Source organism: Mus pahari, chromosome 8 (assembly GCF_900095145.1).
Source record: "Mus pahari chromosome 8, PAHARI_EIJ_v1.1, whole genome shotgun sequence".
Taxonomy (NCBI): Eukaryota; Metazoa; Chordata; class Mammalia; order Rodentia; family Muridae; genus Mus; species Mus pahari.
Window position 1 is genome coordinate 24,697,986 of NC_034597.1, and position 12,800 is coordinate 24,710,785.

The 12,800-nt window shown below is 39.4% G+C and overlaps 1 protein-coding gene across 5 annotated transcripts in view; it reads right to left on the minus strand.

The window, feature by feature from the left end:
- Mapk8 (mitogen-activated protein kinase 8) overlaps positions 1-12,800 on the minus strand; it is a 74,085-nt gene that overhangs the window by 35,817 nt on the left and 25,468 nt on the right. The window contains exon 2 of one of the 5 annotated variants that reach the window (XM_029541923.1): positions 12,261-12,292. The exons of the other annotated variants lie outside the window; for them this stretch is intronic. The gene's annotated coding sequence lies outside the window, so the exon portion shown is untranslated. The remainder of the gene's footprint in view (positions 1-12,260; positions 12,293-12,800) is intronic. 5 annotated transcript variants of the gene reach the window in all.

A 12,800-nucleotide genomic window follows, 5' to 3' on the forward strand; every position in this document is an offset into this window, starting at 1 on the left:
TATATATATATATATATATATATATATATATATATATATATATGTGTGTGTGTGTGTGTGTGTGTGTGTGTGTGTGTGTGTGTGTGTGTGTGAATACTTTATACCCATTAATTTTTATACCAGAGGTATGAATTCTGGTATAGGAAGGAATTCCCTGGCTTTATCTATCCTTTTTATTTTCTGTTTATAGTGCTAGGGATCACCCAAGGTGTAGTGTAGTGATGCTACTCAAATGCTGTCAGTGACCGCCTTCTCACTCTCAGTCCGACCTTGCTCCATTTTTATACTGACTATATAAGCTTATAAATTCCTAACTTCTGTATCTTTGGGTAAAGAATGTTCCATGTGAGTCAGAAGCTACTCTTCAGGTGGGCTAGCCAAACTGGATGGACCTAAGATGTCCAGACAACCTCTAACTTCATTATAATCTTCATTCTTCATTTTATATGCCATACCTACCAGCACCAGGACAGTAGATACCTTACTGCCAGAAAGAACCATGAGAGGAGAGTTTTAGGTACTATTTATATACTGTTGGGACAAAATACCGGAACAAACATTTCTTCCTTTCCTTTTTCCTTTCCTTTCCTTTCCTTTTTACTTTCCTTTCCTTTCCTTTCCTTTTTCCTTTCCTTTCCTTTTTCCTTTCCTTTCCCTTTTCCTTTCCTTTCCTTTCTCCTTTCCTTTCCTTTCTCCTTTCCTTTCCTTTCCTTTTTCCTTTCCTTTTTCCTTTCCTTTCCTTTCCTTTCCTTTCCTTTCCTTTCCTTTCCTTTCCTTTCCTTTCTTTCGAAAAGAAAAAAGATTATTTTGGCTCATAGTTTGAATCCATTTTGACAGGGAATGATAAATGATCAATCTTAGCTTGTTTTCTCCTTTTTACACAGTAAAAGACCCTGGCCAATGTTACTATGTGACTCCTACATTTAGGGTGGGTCTTCCCATCTCAGTCAATCTAATCTAAAAAAATCCCTTAAAGACATACTCGTTTCCATAGTGATTCTAAATCCTATCAAGCTGATAATCCAAATTATCATAAGGAGATACCCAAATTTTTGGATCTCTGCCCAACTCCAAGAAAGAGATGAATTGATTAGCTTGCCCCTGCCCTCTTACTTTTCACATATATGTTGAGATAATAATTACATCATTTGATTCCTCTCTGCCCCCAAACTCTCTCATGTACCCCAACTTGTTCTCACTCAAATTTATGGCATCTTTTTCCTAAATTATATGGATGCATATATGCATGTATACACATGTACATGTACACACACACACACACACACACACACACACTCCTAAATGTATAAACATAACCTGCTTAATCTGTAAAGTGTTACTTGAGCTCTTCCCTGAGAAAGACTTCTCCTTAGTTGTCTGTTGTTCTTTGTCTAGAGTTGAGGCTTTCCCTCTTCCACACTGGTATGTCTACTGGTGTCATCCTTCTTTAGGCAGCCACACTGTTGGAACTTCAAGGATGCAGCTTCTCTGACATTTCTAGGCAGCAAATCTCACAGCAAACTTCCTGCTTTCTTACAATCTTTATAGTACCTCTTTGCAATGAATGATTGTTGAGTCTTTAGGTGCAGGAGTTATGCTGTAGTCTAGGGACAGTTGGGACTACGCGCTACAATTCTGCATTTTATCTTGGCTATAACCAATAGTTCTCTTATTAGTGTTAAGGCTCATCCATGCTGGTACTGGAAACCTCTCATTTATTTCTATACTGTATATATAACCTCCTGACCACAATAGGCACTGAGTTGATCTTCGAGTCTCTCCCTCTTACTCCTATATTTAGCTAACAACGAAAGTCTCCTTTGTGTCTCAATTAGACACAAGGCTTTGTTTGTTACTACTAGTTCTACAATCCAAGGACCCTGTTTGGGATCAAAAATTGATGACACTAACCCTGAGAATTCCTATTTTAAAAGCACTTTTGTACTAATTTGGGTTGAATTTTCTTACATCCAAAAATGAATCATATAAAATAAAATGATTCCTGGGGACAGGCTCAAATGCCTGACATTTTCTAATAATAACTTTTGCCGAGTACTTTACTAATAAGATTCTCAAGGCTTATAATAAAATGCTGATCACATTCAACCACCACCAGAGACACTTCTTAAAACTACAAATTAAGAATAGCAAATGATATATGTCTCAGATGCATTTTATAGAAAATGTTTTGTATTAGTTAATTCCACATATAATTACCACCAGTTTATCTTGCCAGCAGTGTGATTATATTTAGAATTTCTAAAAAGTACTATATGTGAAGAGAATGATTCCATGACAAATACATTTCTGTAATTAAATGTGCCTGCTCCCAGTAGGAATTAAAAAGAAAACTGAGGAAAGAAAGAAATGTGTCAGAGTGGATCTCACTCAGAGTTAGGCATACAGGCACTTCCACAACTCACAGCAGTGGAAGTGGCCCTAGCTGCCCATAGGCACAGGGAGTTCCATATAAAATGCTAACCCAGGGGGCTGTTTTAACCTTGGTCGGAGAAACTTCTTTTTGTAGTGGGCAGCCATTACTATAGGGACTCATTCTTAAATGGCACAGCTTTATCTGCACTCCCCACCCCACTGTAGGTCCAGGGAACGCAGAAGAGGAGACAGAAAGAATATAAGCAGAGGTTGGATGAGGAAGAGTGTTGTGAAATGTTGTCTTCTGGACATGACATGGCTATTGGATGTGTCAAAACAGAAGCTGAGGCTAGCTGCTAAGTCCTACACAAGATCAAGCCAGGCTAAATTATAGCATGGATGAGGACATTCACAAGGCCCCTGCCCCTCACTGAGTAGTTTTTGACAGTTGACAATTACTGGAAGAAAAGAATCATTATACTTTGGGCAAGACGGGTGGCCACTAGTAGGTTACTCATTCTCCAGTGGATAGCCTGACACCCATGAACATATGAACAACACAAACTGGAATTAGTAGATTATGAAAGAAAGGGGTAGAAGGAGGATAGACAGACTTGCCTATGAGCCAATCTAACAATAGCTTTTGTTCAATTGACTTCCCTCTTCCAAAAGGATCCTAGTTGTGTCAAGTTGACAAGAAAGTAGGGCAAAGAGCTACAACTGTGCTTTGCAAATGGCTTCTGCAGTGGGAACAATCTTGCAAGATTAGGCCCTCAATCTAAATAGGCAGTGTCAGAGATGAATGACTGAATACTGGCACCCTTTAGAGAACTTTGGTGAACAGCATCCACAGATCTTTACTTTCTTGTTAAAGCACAGCAGGGGAAACACACCCTCCTCACATATACCAAACAAAGCCTCTATAATCTTTTAAGTTCTAACAAAGTGAAGTGCTTCAGGGAGGGAACAAAAAAAAAAGGCCTCTGAATACAAATACCAAGTAAGTTAATATAACGATAAACAACGCAACCTAAAACAGCACTCTGGGTTCACAAGAATAAGAACAAATGATCCTAAGAGAAATCAAAAGGCCCTGAGAGTATTAGAGTCCTCAGTAATAATAACCTTGAGGAAATTAAATCATTAGTATACTCCAATTTAAAAAGCCAGAATATGACTAATACTTTTTCATAATATAATAAGCTACTAAAAATTTTTAAATGTTTTGAGTAGCATATTTGATAGATAAAACAATAGCATGCAGTAATGTATTATTTGCGCAATCTCTTCTTTGCTCTCCTGAAACCTTTGGAGAGTCATCAAGAACCTTAATATTCAGTGGCCTAGTAGTGGGGTATACTTTTTAATCTTTTCCTGAGTTTTTTCATAAAATTCCTGAAAGCTCACAAACACCTTACTTCACCCTCTTTTTAAATATATTTAAGAGGATCTGATAGCTTTCCACTACCTTTACAGACTATATCTCCCAATTTTGTTTCCAGACCTGACCAAAAAAGAAAAAAGGCCAGTCAGTCCCTGCCTAACATACTTTTGCTTGGGTTCCTAAGAATACTGTGTACCACTGATCTTTCTCATTCGCTTCTGTTCCTGTCCAGTCAGTCTCCTTTGTAGCCCTTGATCTTCACTAGCCTTGAAACAGAATTTCCTTCAGGGCTGTCTTGGTCCTCATCTCTTGTTATATATTCCCAGGGGAATTTCATCTACCCATAGAACTTCAGTTATCACCACCTAAAACTCAGGAGTTTCAAGTATTTGTTTACTATTGAGCATTTCCTTTACTGCAGACACATACTTTCAAGGGTCTACCAGATAACTTACTTAGATGTCTCAAAACTACCTCAAATTGCATGCAAAAAATAACCACTTCCTTCAACTCCCACCAAATCTGCTTCTCCCATGTTTGTCCAGCCTAGAAACCGCTATCACCACCTCTGTAGTCAAGCAAGCCAGAAACATAACATGTTATCCTTGACTCTTCACACCTCTACACCCAACTTGTTCTGGAGATTCACACTTTATCTACCACAAATCCACTCTCCACTTATTCAACAGCCTAACTCAAGCCAACATTTCCTAGTGCCTGAATCACTGTACTCCCTAAAGGGAGCCCCTGACTCTTTGCTCTCCATTGTCTAATTTGCATCTTTAATGGCTGTCTGAAGTTCTTACTGCAAAGTCTGCCCACCATAAAACTTACTACATGCCTTAACTATGAGAGGGCATGGCTTTGTAGCAGTAATTGTTAACACTACAGGGTACCCTCCTGGCCACAGCTGAGTAGACGAACAGTGGATAACTGATTTAAGAAGTCACTAAGAATCTCTCCAGGGGACCCAATAATGTTAAGAAAACTGATGATAACCTTTATAGTTAGAGAAGCAGTGCACACAAAGAAGCACACAAAAGAGAGAAGGAAAGACAGCATGCTGTGTAGCAACTGTTTAATTAAAGATCATACCTGATTCCGAACCTCTGACAGGTCACACCCCACCTTTACATATGTTAAGCTTCTGAGTCACTTTCTCTCACTTTTGCCTAGGGCTTTACTTATAACTAAAACCTTAACTAAACTAATTCATCTAACATGCAACTTGAGCCAGAATCTCTCTTGCTTTAAATCATACCATATAGTTCCTTTTGTCTGAGTCTTCATAGGAATTCCAGGGCTCTGGATGAATAACAGTTCCTCTCTCATAAGTCTCTCCTCCTAGAGAAAGTACCCAAGGAGTTGAAGGGGTCTGCAACCCTATAGGAGGAACAACAATATGAACTAACCAGTACCCCCAGAACTCTCTGGGACTAAACCACCAATCAAAGGAAACACATGGTGGGACTTGTGTTTCCACCATAGTTGCATATGTAGCAGAGGATGGCCTAGTCAGTCATCAATGTGAGGAGAGGCCCTTGGTTTTGTGAAGGTTCTATGCCCCAGTATAGGGGAATGCCAGGGCCAAGAAGCAGGAGTATGTGGGTTGGGGAGCAGGGCGAGGAGGCAGGAGGTAGGGGATTTTGGGAGAGGAAAATAGGAAAGGGGATAACATTTGGAATGTAAATAAAGAAAATATCTAATAAAAAAAAATATCTCCTCCCTCTTCAAGATCCAGCCACAATAAATGGCTTTAAGTAGATCATAATCTCTCTCTCTCATCTCCAAACCAATACAGGTCAGTCTTGCTTTGTTTTAAACACATTTCTTCCCACTCCCTCAACTTTCTGAGATCAAGCAGTGACACACACACACACTCTCAGGCTTTCCTCCATGCTAGCAAATGTACTACCCTAACATCTAAATGTCTGAACACCCCAGGACTAAAATAAAGCCTCAGTGAAGGCTGAGCATATTTTTGTTCATAGTTGTTTCCTGGAATTACAAAGCAGAGGCTCAAGATATTTTGAATGAATTAATCAAACTGTCAAATATTTGTTACTTTATTCTAGTTATCGTGCTAAGTTGCCTTTTCTGTTTCCAGATACTACCCTACTTCAAGCCCATTTATCCTCTAAGCCACGTCAATGATTTTTCTAATGTACCCTATTTTTTGCTTCATTCACATCCATCAGTAGGTACTGAGTGCAAGAAATATTAGATCCTTCCACTGTTCAAAATATTACCTCTCCAACAATTAACTACTTTTTATTTCTTGAACACACCAAACCTTTCTGTCTTTGTACCTCTAGTCTTATGTGAAATGTTCTACTGTTCAAATACAAGCCATTAACAAGGTCAGAAAATCATGACTTTTTGATGAATTAGCTATTATTTCTCAGGGTATTCACTAGCTTTTATACTGTATTAAACTATCAACATATCTATTTTTAAATATTTATTTTATCTTTAAGTGTGTGTGTAACGCACACCAGAGCACAGGTGCCTGCAGAAGCCAGAAGAAGGGATCAGAGACCCACCTGACATGGGTTCTGGGAACCAATCTCTGGTCCTCTGAAAGAACAGCAGATACTCTTAACTCTCCATCTCACCACTCTGGCCCCTAATTAGCCTTGTTTTGCCAACCAGGAAAAGTCAAGTTAAGAGTGTGTACTGCTCTTTCAGAGGACGAGGACCAGGCTTGTTCCCAGTACCCACACCTGGTAAAAGTACCACAGCTGTCTGTAACTCCAGTTCCAAGGGACCTAGTTCACTCCTGGACTCCAATGGTACCTATAGTCAGACATGAAAAGACACCCCCTATACACACACACAACTTAAAAATAAAATATATAAAACATGAAGGCATTCAATATAAATGAAGCAACTAAATGAAGGTTATTAGTGCTTGCAAATATTTTTCATAATAGTAATGGTTTGTTATAAAATTATACTTGTAGAGATATTTCACAATGTAATGCTTTCAAGGATGAAAGAATAAAGGTTAGTGACATCCTTTGAATAGTTAACTTGAAAAATTGGTATATATGTTACATTTACATTTTACATTGTTTATTTGCTTATGTGTATGGGTGTCCACAGTACATGATTTAGACCAGAGTCAGCTTATAAGAGTTCATTCTCTCTCTCTACTGTGTGGGTCCTGAGGACTGAACTCAGGCCATCAGCCCAAGAGCAAATGAACTTACCCAGTTAGCCATCTCAAAAGTTCATTTATTAGTTATTTATATAACTAAGGCAGGCAAAAATAGAGAACAGCTTAGTAACCTGGAATTTTGGGGCCTGAACTACTTTTGGGTGAGCATGCAATAAGGCAAAACTGTGTCCTCTAGTGAACTTTGAGGAAGAATCCCCTAGCAGTCATCATTTGCTTTCTACATAATTGGGTGTGCATGAGTAAAATCAGTTACACTATGGGAGGAGACAAGAGCAGTGGAAAAAATGATTATGCCAGTCAATCTATACATCAAAACAGAACAAATCTTACTACGCCTCGGGTAACTAAGGTCCTCCTCCTTTTGAACCCTGTAAGAGAAAGCCCTGAAAATTAGTCTGGGTCCCTGAGTATCTTTACTCAATTGGCCTGCGGGTTCCCTTGCTGTGTATTCTGGTATTTCCTACTGCTTTGTTTTAAATAAAGTTCTGTAGTATTTTTGCAGGGATGTGTGAGCTTTCTTTCAATTATTTGAAAAAAAAAAAAAAAAGGCCAAAAACCTGGAAACACAAGACCCTGACCATTGGTGACATTATTAGTTACTAATATGGTCTTAATTTTAAGAATATATATAGGTAACTGAAATTCCAATCAATAATAAATTTTCCTTTGTCAGTCATACCTCAGCTCTCAGGCCAACACCTTCCAATCAGTCAATCAAATATTTTAAGTCGAAGGCCAGGCATGGTGGCACACACCTTTAATCCCAGGATTCCAAAAGACAAAATATGAATCTCTTTACTATTACCATGGCTATCAAGAATTATCAAAGTCAGGGCCAGGCATGGTAGTACAAGCCTTTAATCCCAGCACTCAGAAGGCAGCACTCAGGATTTCTATGAGTTCAAGGCCAGCCTGCTCTACAAAGTTAGTTCCAGGATAGCCACAGCTGTTACACAGAGAAACTCTGTTTCGAAAAACAAAAACAAAGGAAAAAAAAAAAAAGCAATTAAAGTCAAGTCTAGAAATTTTCATACAAAGCACCATGGTATAAAAATGACAATAATATTGACAATACTTGATAATTCATAAAAAATATTTTAAAAATATCAGAATATAGTCAACATATAAGATAATTTATAAGGTGGCATGAGGGATGTAAGTCATCTCAAAGACTTCACCCAGCAACTATGGAAACAGATGCAGAGACTCACAGCCAAACACTTATAGTTATGGGAGGATGACAACTTGTTTTACATTCCAATTGCATCTTCCCCTCCCTCCTCCTCTCAGTCTCTCCTCTCCCATTTCCTTTATTCTCCAGTCTCTCCTCTCTCCTCAGAAAAGGGGACGCTCCCATGGATATCAACCCACCTTGACATATCAAGTCGCAGTAGTACTAGGGGTGTCTTCTACTGTGGCTAGATAAGGCAACCTAGTTGGGAGAAAGGAGCCAGGGGTAGGCAATGTAGTCAGAGATAGCCCCTGCTCCTGATGACAGGAGTCCCACATGAAGACCAAGCTGCACAAACTGATACATATATACCGAGGGCCTAGGTCCGTCCTATGCATGCTCTGTTAGGCCATGGGCCTATGGGCCTGGTGTGGTGTCCTTCGACTTTTCTGGCTCCTTCAATCCTTTCTCCTCCTCTTCCATAAGATCCCCTGGATTCCCCATGTTCCTCCTAATGCTTGGCTGTGGGTCTGCCCACATCTATTTCCACCATTTGCATGGTGAAGCCTCTCAGATGACAGTTATGCTAGGAGTCTGTCTGGTATCCTTGGTGCTGGCAGGCCTCCAGGGAAGCCAACATAGTTTTATCGATGATGACATCTTAAGCACATCAGTGGTTTAGCCAGAAATTGTCTTCCCGCCTCTGCCTCTACAGTACAGGACTTGGGCTGCATCCCTTGGCTTTGTCTTTATAAAAGTCTCCTGATTTATTTTTGAGTCCTTTTGACAAACTATGTAAAATAGGAAATATAGTTATTACCTAGTTTTCTTAAGGAAACACGTAAAATAATAGTAACAGATTTTTTAAAATTGATTATTTGGGAATCTCACATTATACATCCTGATAGCGCTCACCTCCCAGTCCTCCCATGTCCCCCTTATGACCTCCCACCCACCCACTCCCCCCAAAAAAAAGAAGGGAAAAAAAAAACCAAGTCTATTTTGTGTAGTTCATATACTCAACTGGAGCATGGTCAAATCCTTAGTGGCCAGCCAGTCCCCCCAGTGGAGGATGAGGAGTCTTTCTCTGCCTACATCCATACCAGAACAACTGTGGAGAGCTGTGCCTCTGTGAGGCTGCCAGGGAAAAGCAGGGTCAGCTCTCCTGTACTTACAGACATCAACATGGATTCAGGCAGCAGCCCAGATCACATACAATACCATGGGCTTTGTGGTAACATGGGCCACAGAGATCAATACAGGCCCTGGCTGTATCAGGACCACTGACCCACTTATATTAGCATGTCCCCCTGAGGCAATAGCTTGAAGACATCACCAAGGTGTCAGTCAGCCAGCAGCACAGACTGCATAAACCAACATGGCCTCCGGTTGCATAGTGGTCCTTCAAGGAGGTCCAGTCCAGAAAGTGAACTGTTCTTCCTCGCAGGCCTCTGTTGCCCAGAGCCAAGATGATCCCAGCTGGTTCAGGGGCTGAGTCTTCCTCTGCATATGCACCAAGCTATTGTACACTCCCTCTCCCATCAATCCTACTGGGCAATGATAGCATGTCAACCTCAGCCCTCTCCTCTCACCTGTCATCACCATCACACCTCCAGTTCTGCCTTCATAATGCCGCCCCTCCCCATTTTTCTCTTTCCCACCTCTCCATCACATACTTGCTCACCATAGGAGTCCTTATCACCTTCCTGCCATGAGGCAGCGGGCAGGCCAGGGTCATAACAGTATATTTCCTATTTTACATAGTTTTTCAAAAGGACTCAAAAATAAATCAGGAGACTTTTATAAAGACAAAGCCAAGGGATGCAGCCCAAGTCCTGTACTGTAGAGGCAGAGGCGGGAAGACCACAAGTTCAAGGCCAGCATGGTCAACACAAAGAATTATAGACCAGTCTGAGCTACAATATTAAGATCCTGTCTCACCACCTAAAAAAGATAAACTTACCTTGTTCCAACACTTTATACGTATGTACTTCAGACTTGCCTCAAACTCACAATTCTAATTTCACCTCCTAAGTGCTAGGACTACAGAAATACACCATGTCTACTCCAAATCAAATGTCAAAAGTAAAATATAAAATCTTCTAAGTAGATAATGCACTGTCTTTACTTTTGATATGATAAACAATGGCTGTCAAACATCAATTTGAGCCACCAAAGTGGTGCACATGAGCCATCTAGTGGATAATAGTAAGTTTAATAGTAACTTTAAAGGAAAACTTTACTGGGAACAGTGTATTATAATCTATAAAAGCAGAGAATCAAGAAGCTGTCAAAGAATGACAGGATAGTCACAAATTTAAATCAAAGTCAGATATTATATGAAAGCAAAGATGGAAACAAACACACAAGTTATTTTTTTTTAAACTATATAACCTAAATATAACAAACATTGTAGAACATTATGAAGGCCTGAAGGAGAACAGACAGAAAACAGAATGGGTAGCTAGTCACGGGTAGAGTGGGTCAGGAACAACAGCCTGAGCTTCTGTGAAGAACTGCGATGGGAGAGAAGAACATTGTGGTCCTGCTGGGCTCTCATGCAGCTCACCTATAGGGCTGAGGCAAACCTAAAAAGTCCAGGTCCTTGGGAGATATATAAAACATAAAACTCCTAAGTTTTTTTTTAAAAAAAAAAAAGAGAAAAAAAAAAAGTAAAAGGAATGAAAACAACCTCTTTAGAGTATTCAACCCAATTGCTTCTGGCATCTGAAACTGTTAGAAGTTACAAATCACTTAAAATAGTACAATACTGTGGGGTATACTCCCAATTAGAAGGTATATTTTTTCTCATGTACAAATTAATGTTTTCAGATTATGAATCATTGATATGACTGGTTTTAGTTCTAAAATATAATGATTTCAGACACAGTACTCTAAAACCTAGAGGGTTAATAAGGAAATAAATATGTTTTCATTTGTATTTTTCCCATGAAGGATAAACGGATGACTGATTCCAAGGAACATAGAGATTAGGTTAGGATATACAAGCCTAAGAAGGCAGAAAAAATACAAATGCAATGTTACAGAAATCTCAGCTAAGAATTTAGTCTGAAAACATAATTAGGTATTTTTCCTTCTTAGATTCATTGTCCAGAAGGGGAAAGGGAGGGGACGGGAGGGGATTGTAGGAGAAAAGGAATACAGAGCAAAACCAGCAACTGCTGTCTGCTAAAAGAGTGAACAGCTGATTTGACTGTTTGCAAACACTTCAAAAACAGTCTAGAATGGACTTTTCCTGCACTTCAGAGCCTGGAAAACTTGATCAGGTGAATGGAAATAAAGAAAAGATTTGATCAGTACCGTAAGGAATCAATAGGTCTGTGGTGGATGTATACATTAAATGAACAAGAATTTAAAAATAGAAAATTTTCAGTTTAAAAAAATAGGAATTTCAGTGTGTGGCTGGAAGGGCAGTGAAACAGTGACCACAAACACAATCTACACTTACCATGACTAGTGCGTATGTATTACTAGTTTATCATCTACCTGGGGAATGGTATTCCACTGCACTAATGACCACATCTGCTCACAACTTTCCTAAAGCATTTGCCCCATTTTCTAGGAAGTCTAGGATTTAACTGCTGGTTGATGGCATAAATAAGCACACCTTCAACTTTACTAAGTAACAGTACAGAAACTCAACAGGTTGTATTTATTTCAAAATGCATACAGAGAGAGGGAGAGAGAGAGGGAGAAAGAGGAGGAGAGAGGGAGGGAGGGAGGGAGGGAGGGAGGGAAGGAGGGAGGGAGATTTTTTTAAGGCGATAAATTAAGAGAGGTGTACAAGGGAGCAGTTGGAGGGAAGAAAGGAAAGGGAGAAATGATATAATTATNGGAAGTCTAGGATTTAACTGCTGGTTGATGGCATAAATAAGCACACCTTCAACTTTACTAAGTAACAGTACAGAAACTCAACAGGTTGTATTTATATTGAAATGCCAAAGAATGGGGGGAGGGAGGGAGAAAGGAAGGAAGGAAGAAAGGGAGGGAGGGAGGGAGGGAAGGAGGGAGGGAGGGAGGGAGATTTTTTTAAGGCGATAAATTAAGAGAGGTGTACAAGGGAGCAGTTGGAGGGAAGAAAGGAAAGGGAGAAATGATATAATTATTATAATTTTATAATAAATACTCACAGAGGACACAACTTCTTATTCCATTAGGGTGGCTATAATATAAAAGACAGATAAAAAGCATTGGCTAAATGTGAAAAACCAATCCTTGTATGTGACTAGCAGGAACAGATAATGAAACATTTTATGACAGGCGAGTTCCTCAATAAGTTAAAACACTTATAGTGTTAGATCTACACTCTAAAGAACTAGAAAAAAAATGATACCCAAATAAAAATGCATAACATGCATGCTCACAGCAGCACTATTCACAATATCCAAATGCTATCAGTAACTCAAGTTCACGATAAATAAATCAACTATGTACATACATACAATGGAGTATCATTTGGAAATGAAGTATGGCACATGATACAGAACAGATAAATTCTGAGAACATTATGTTAAGTAAGACATATTGTAAGGTTCCAGTATATAAAATAATCTAGATAGGCAGACCTACAGAGAGAAAAAGTAGCTCAGCAACAGCTGGGGCTAGGGTAGGAGAGACAGAATGACTACTTCACAGACACAGGATATCTTTTTGAGGTCAGAAAATATTTT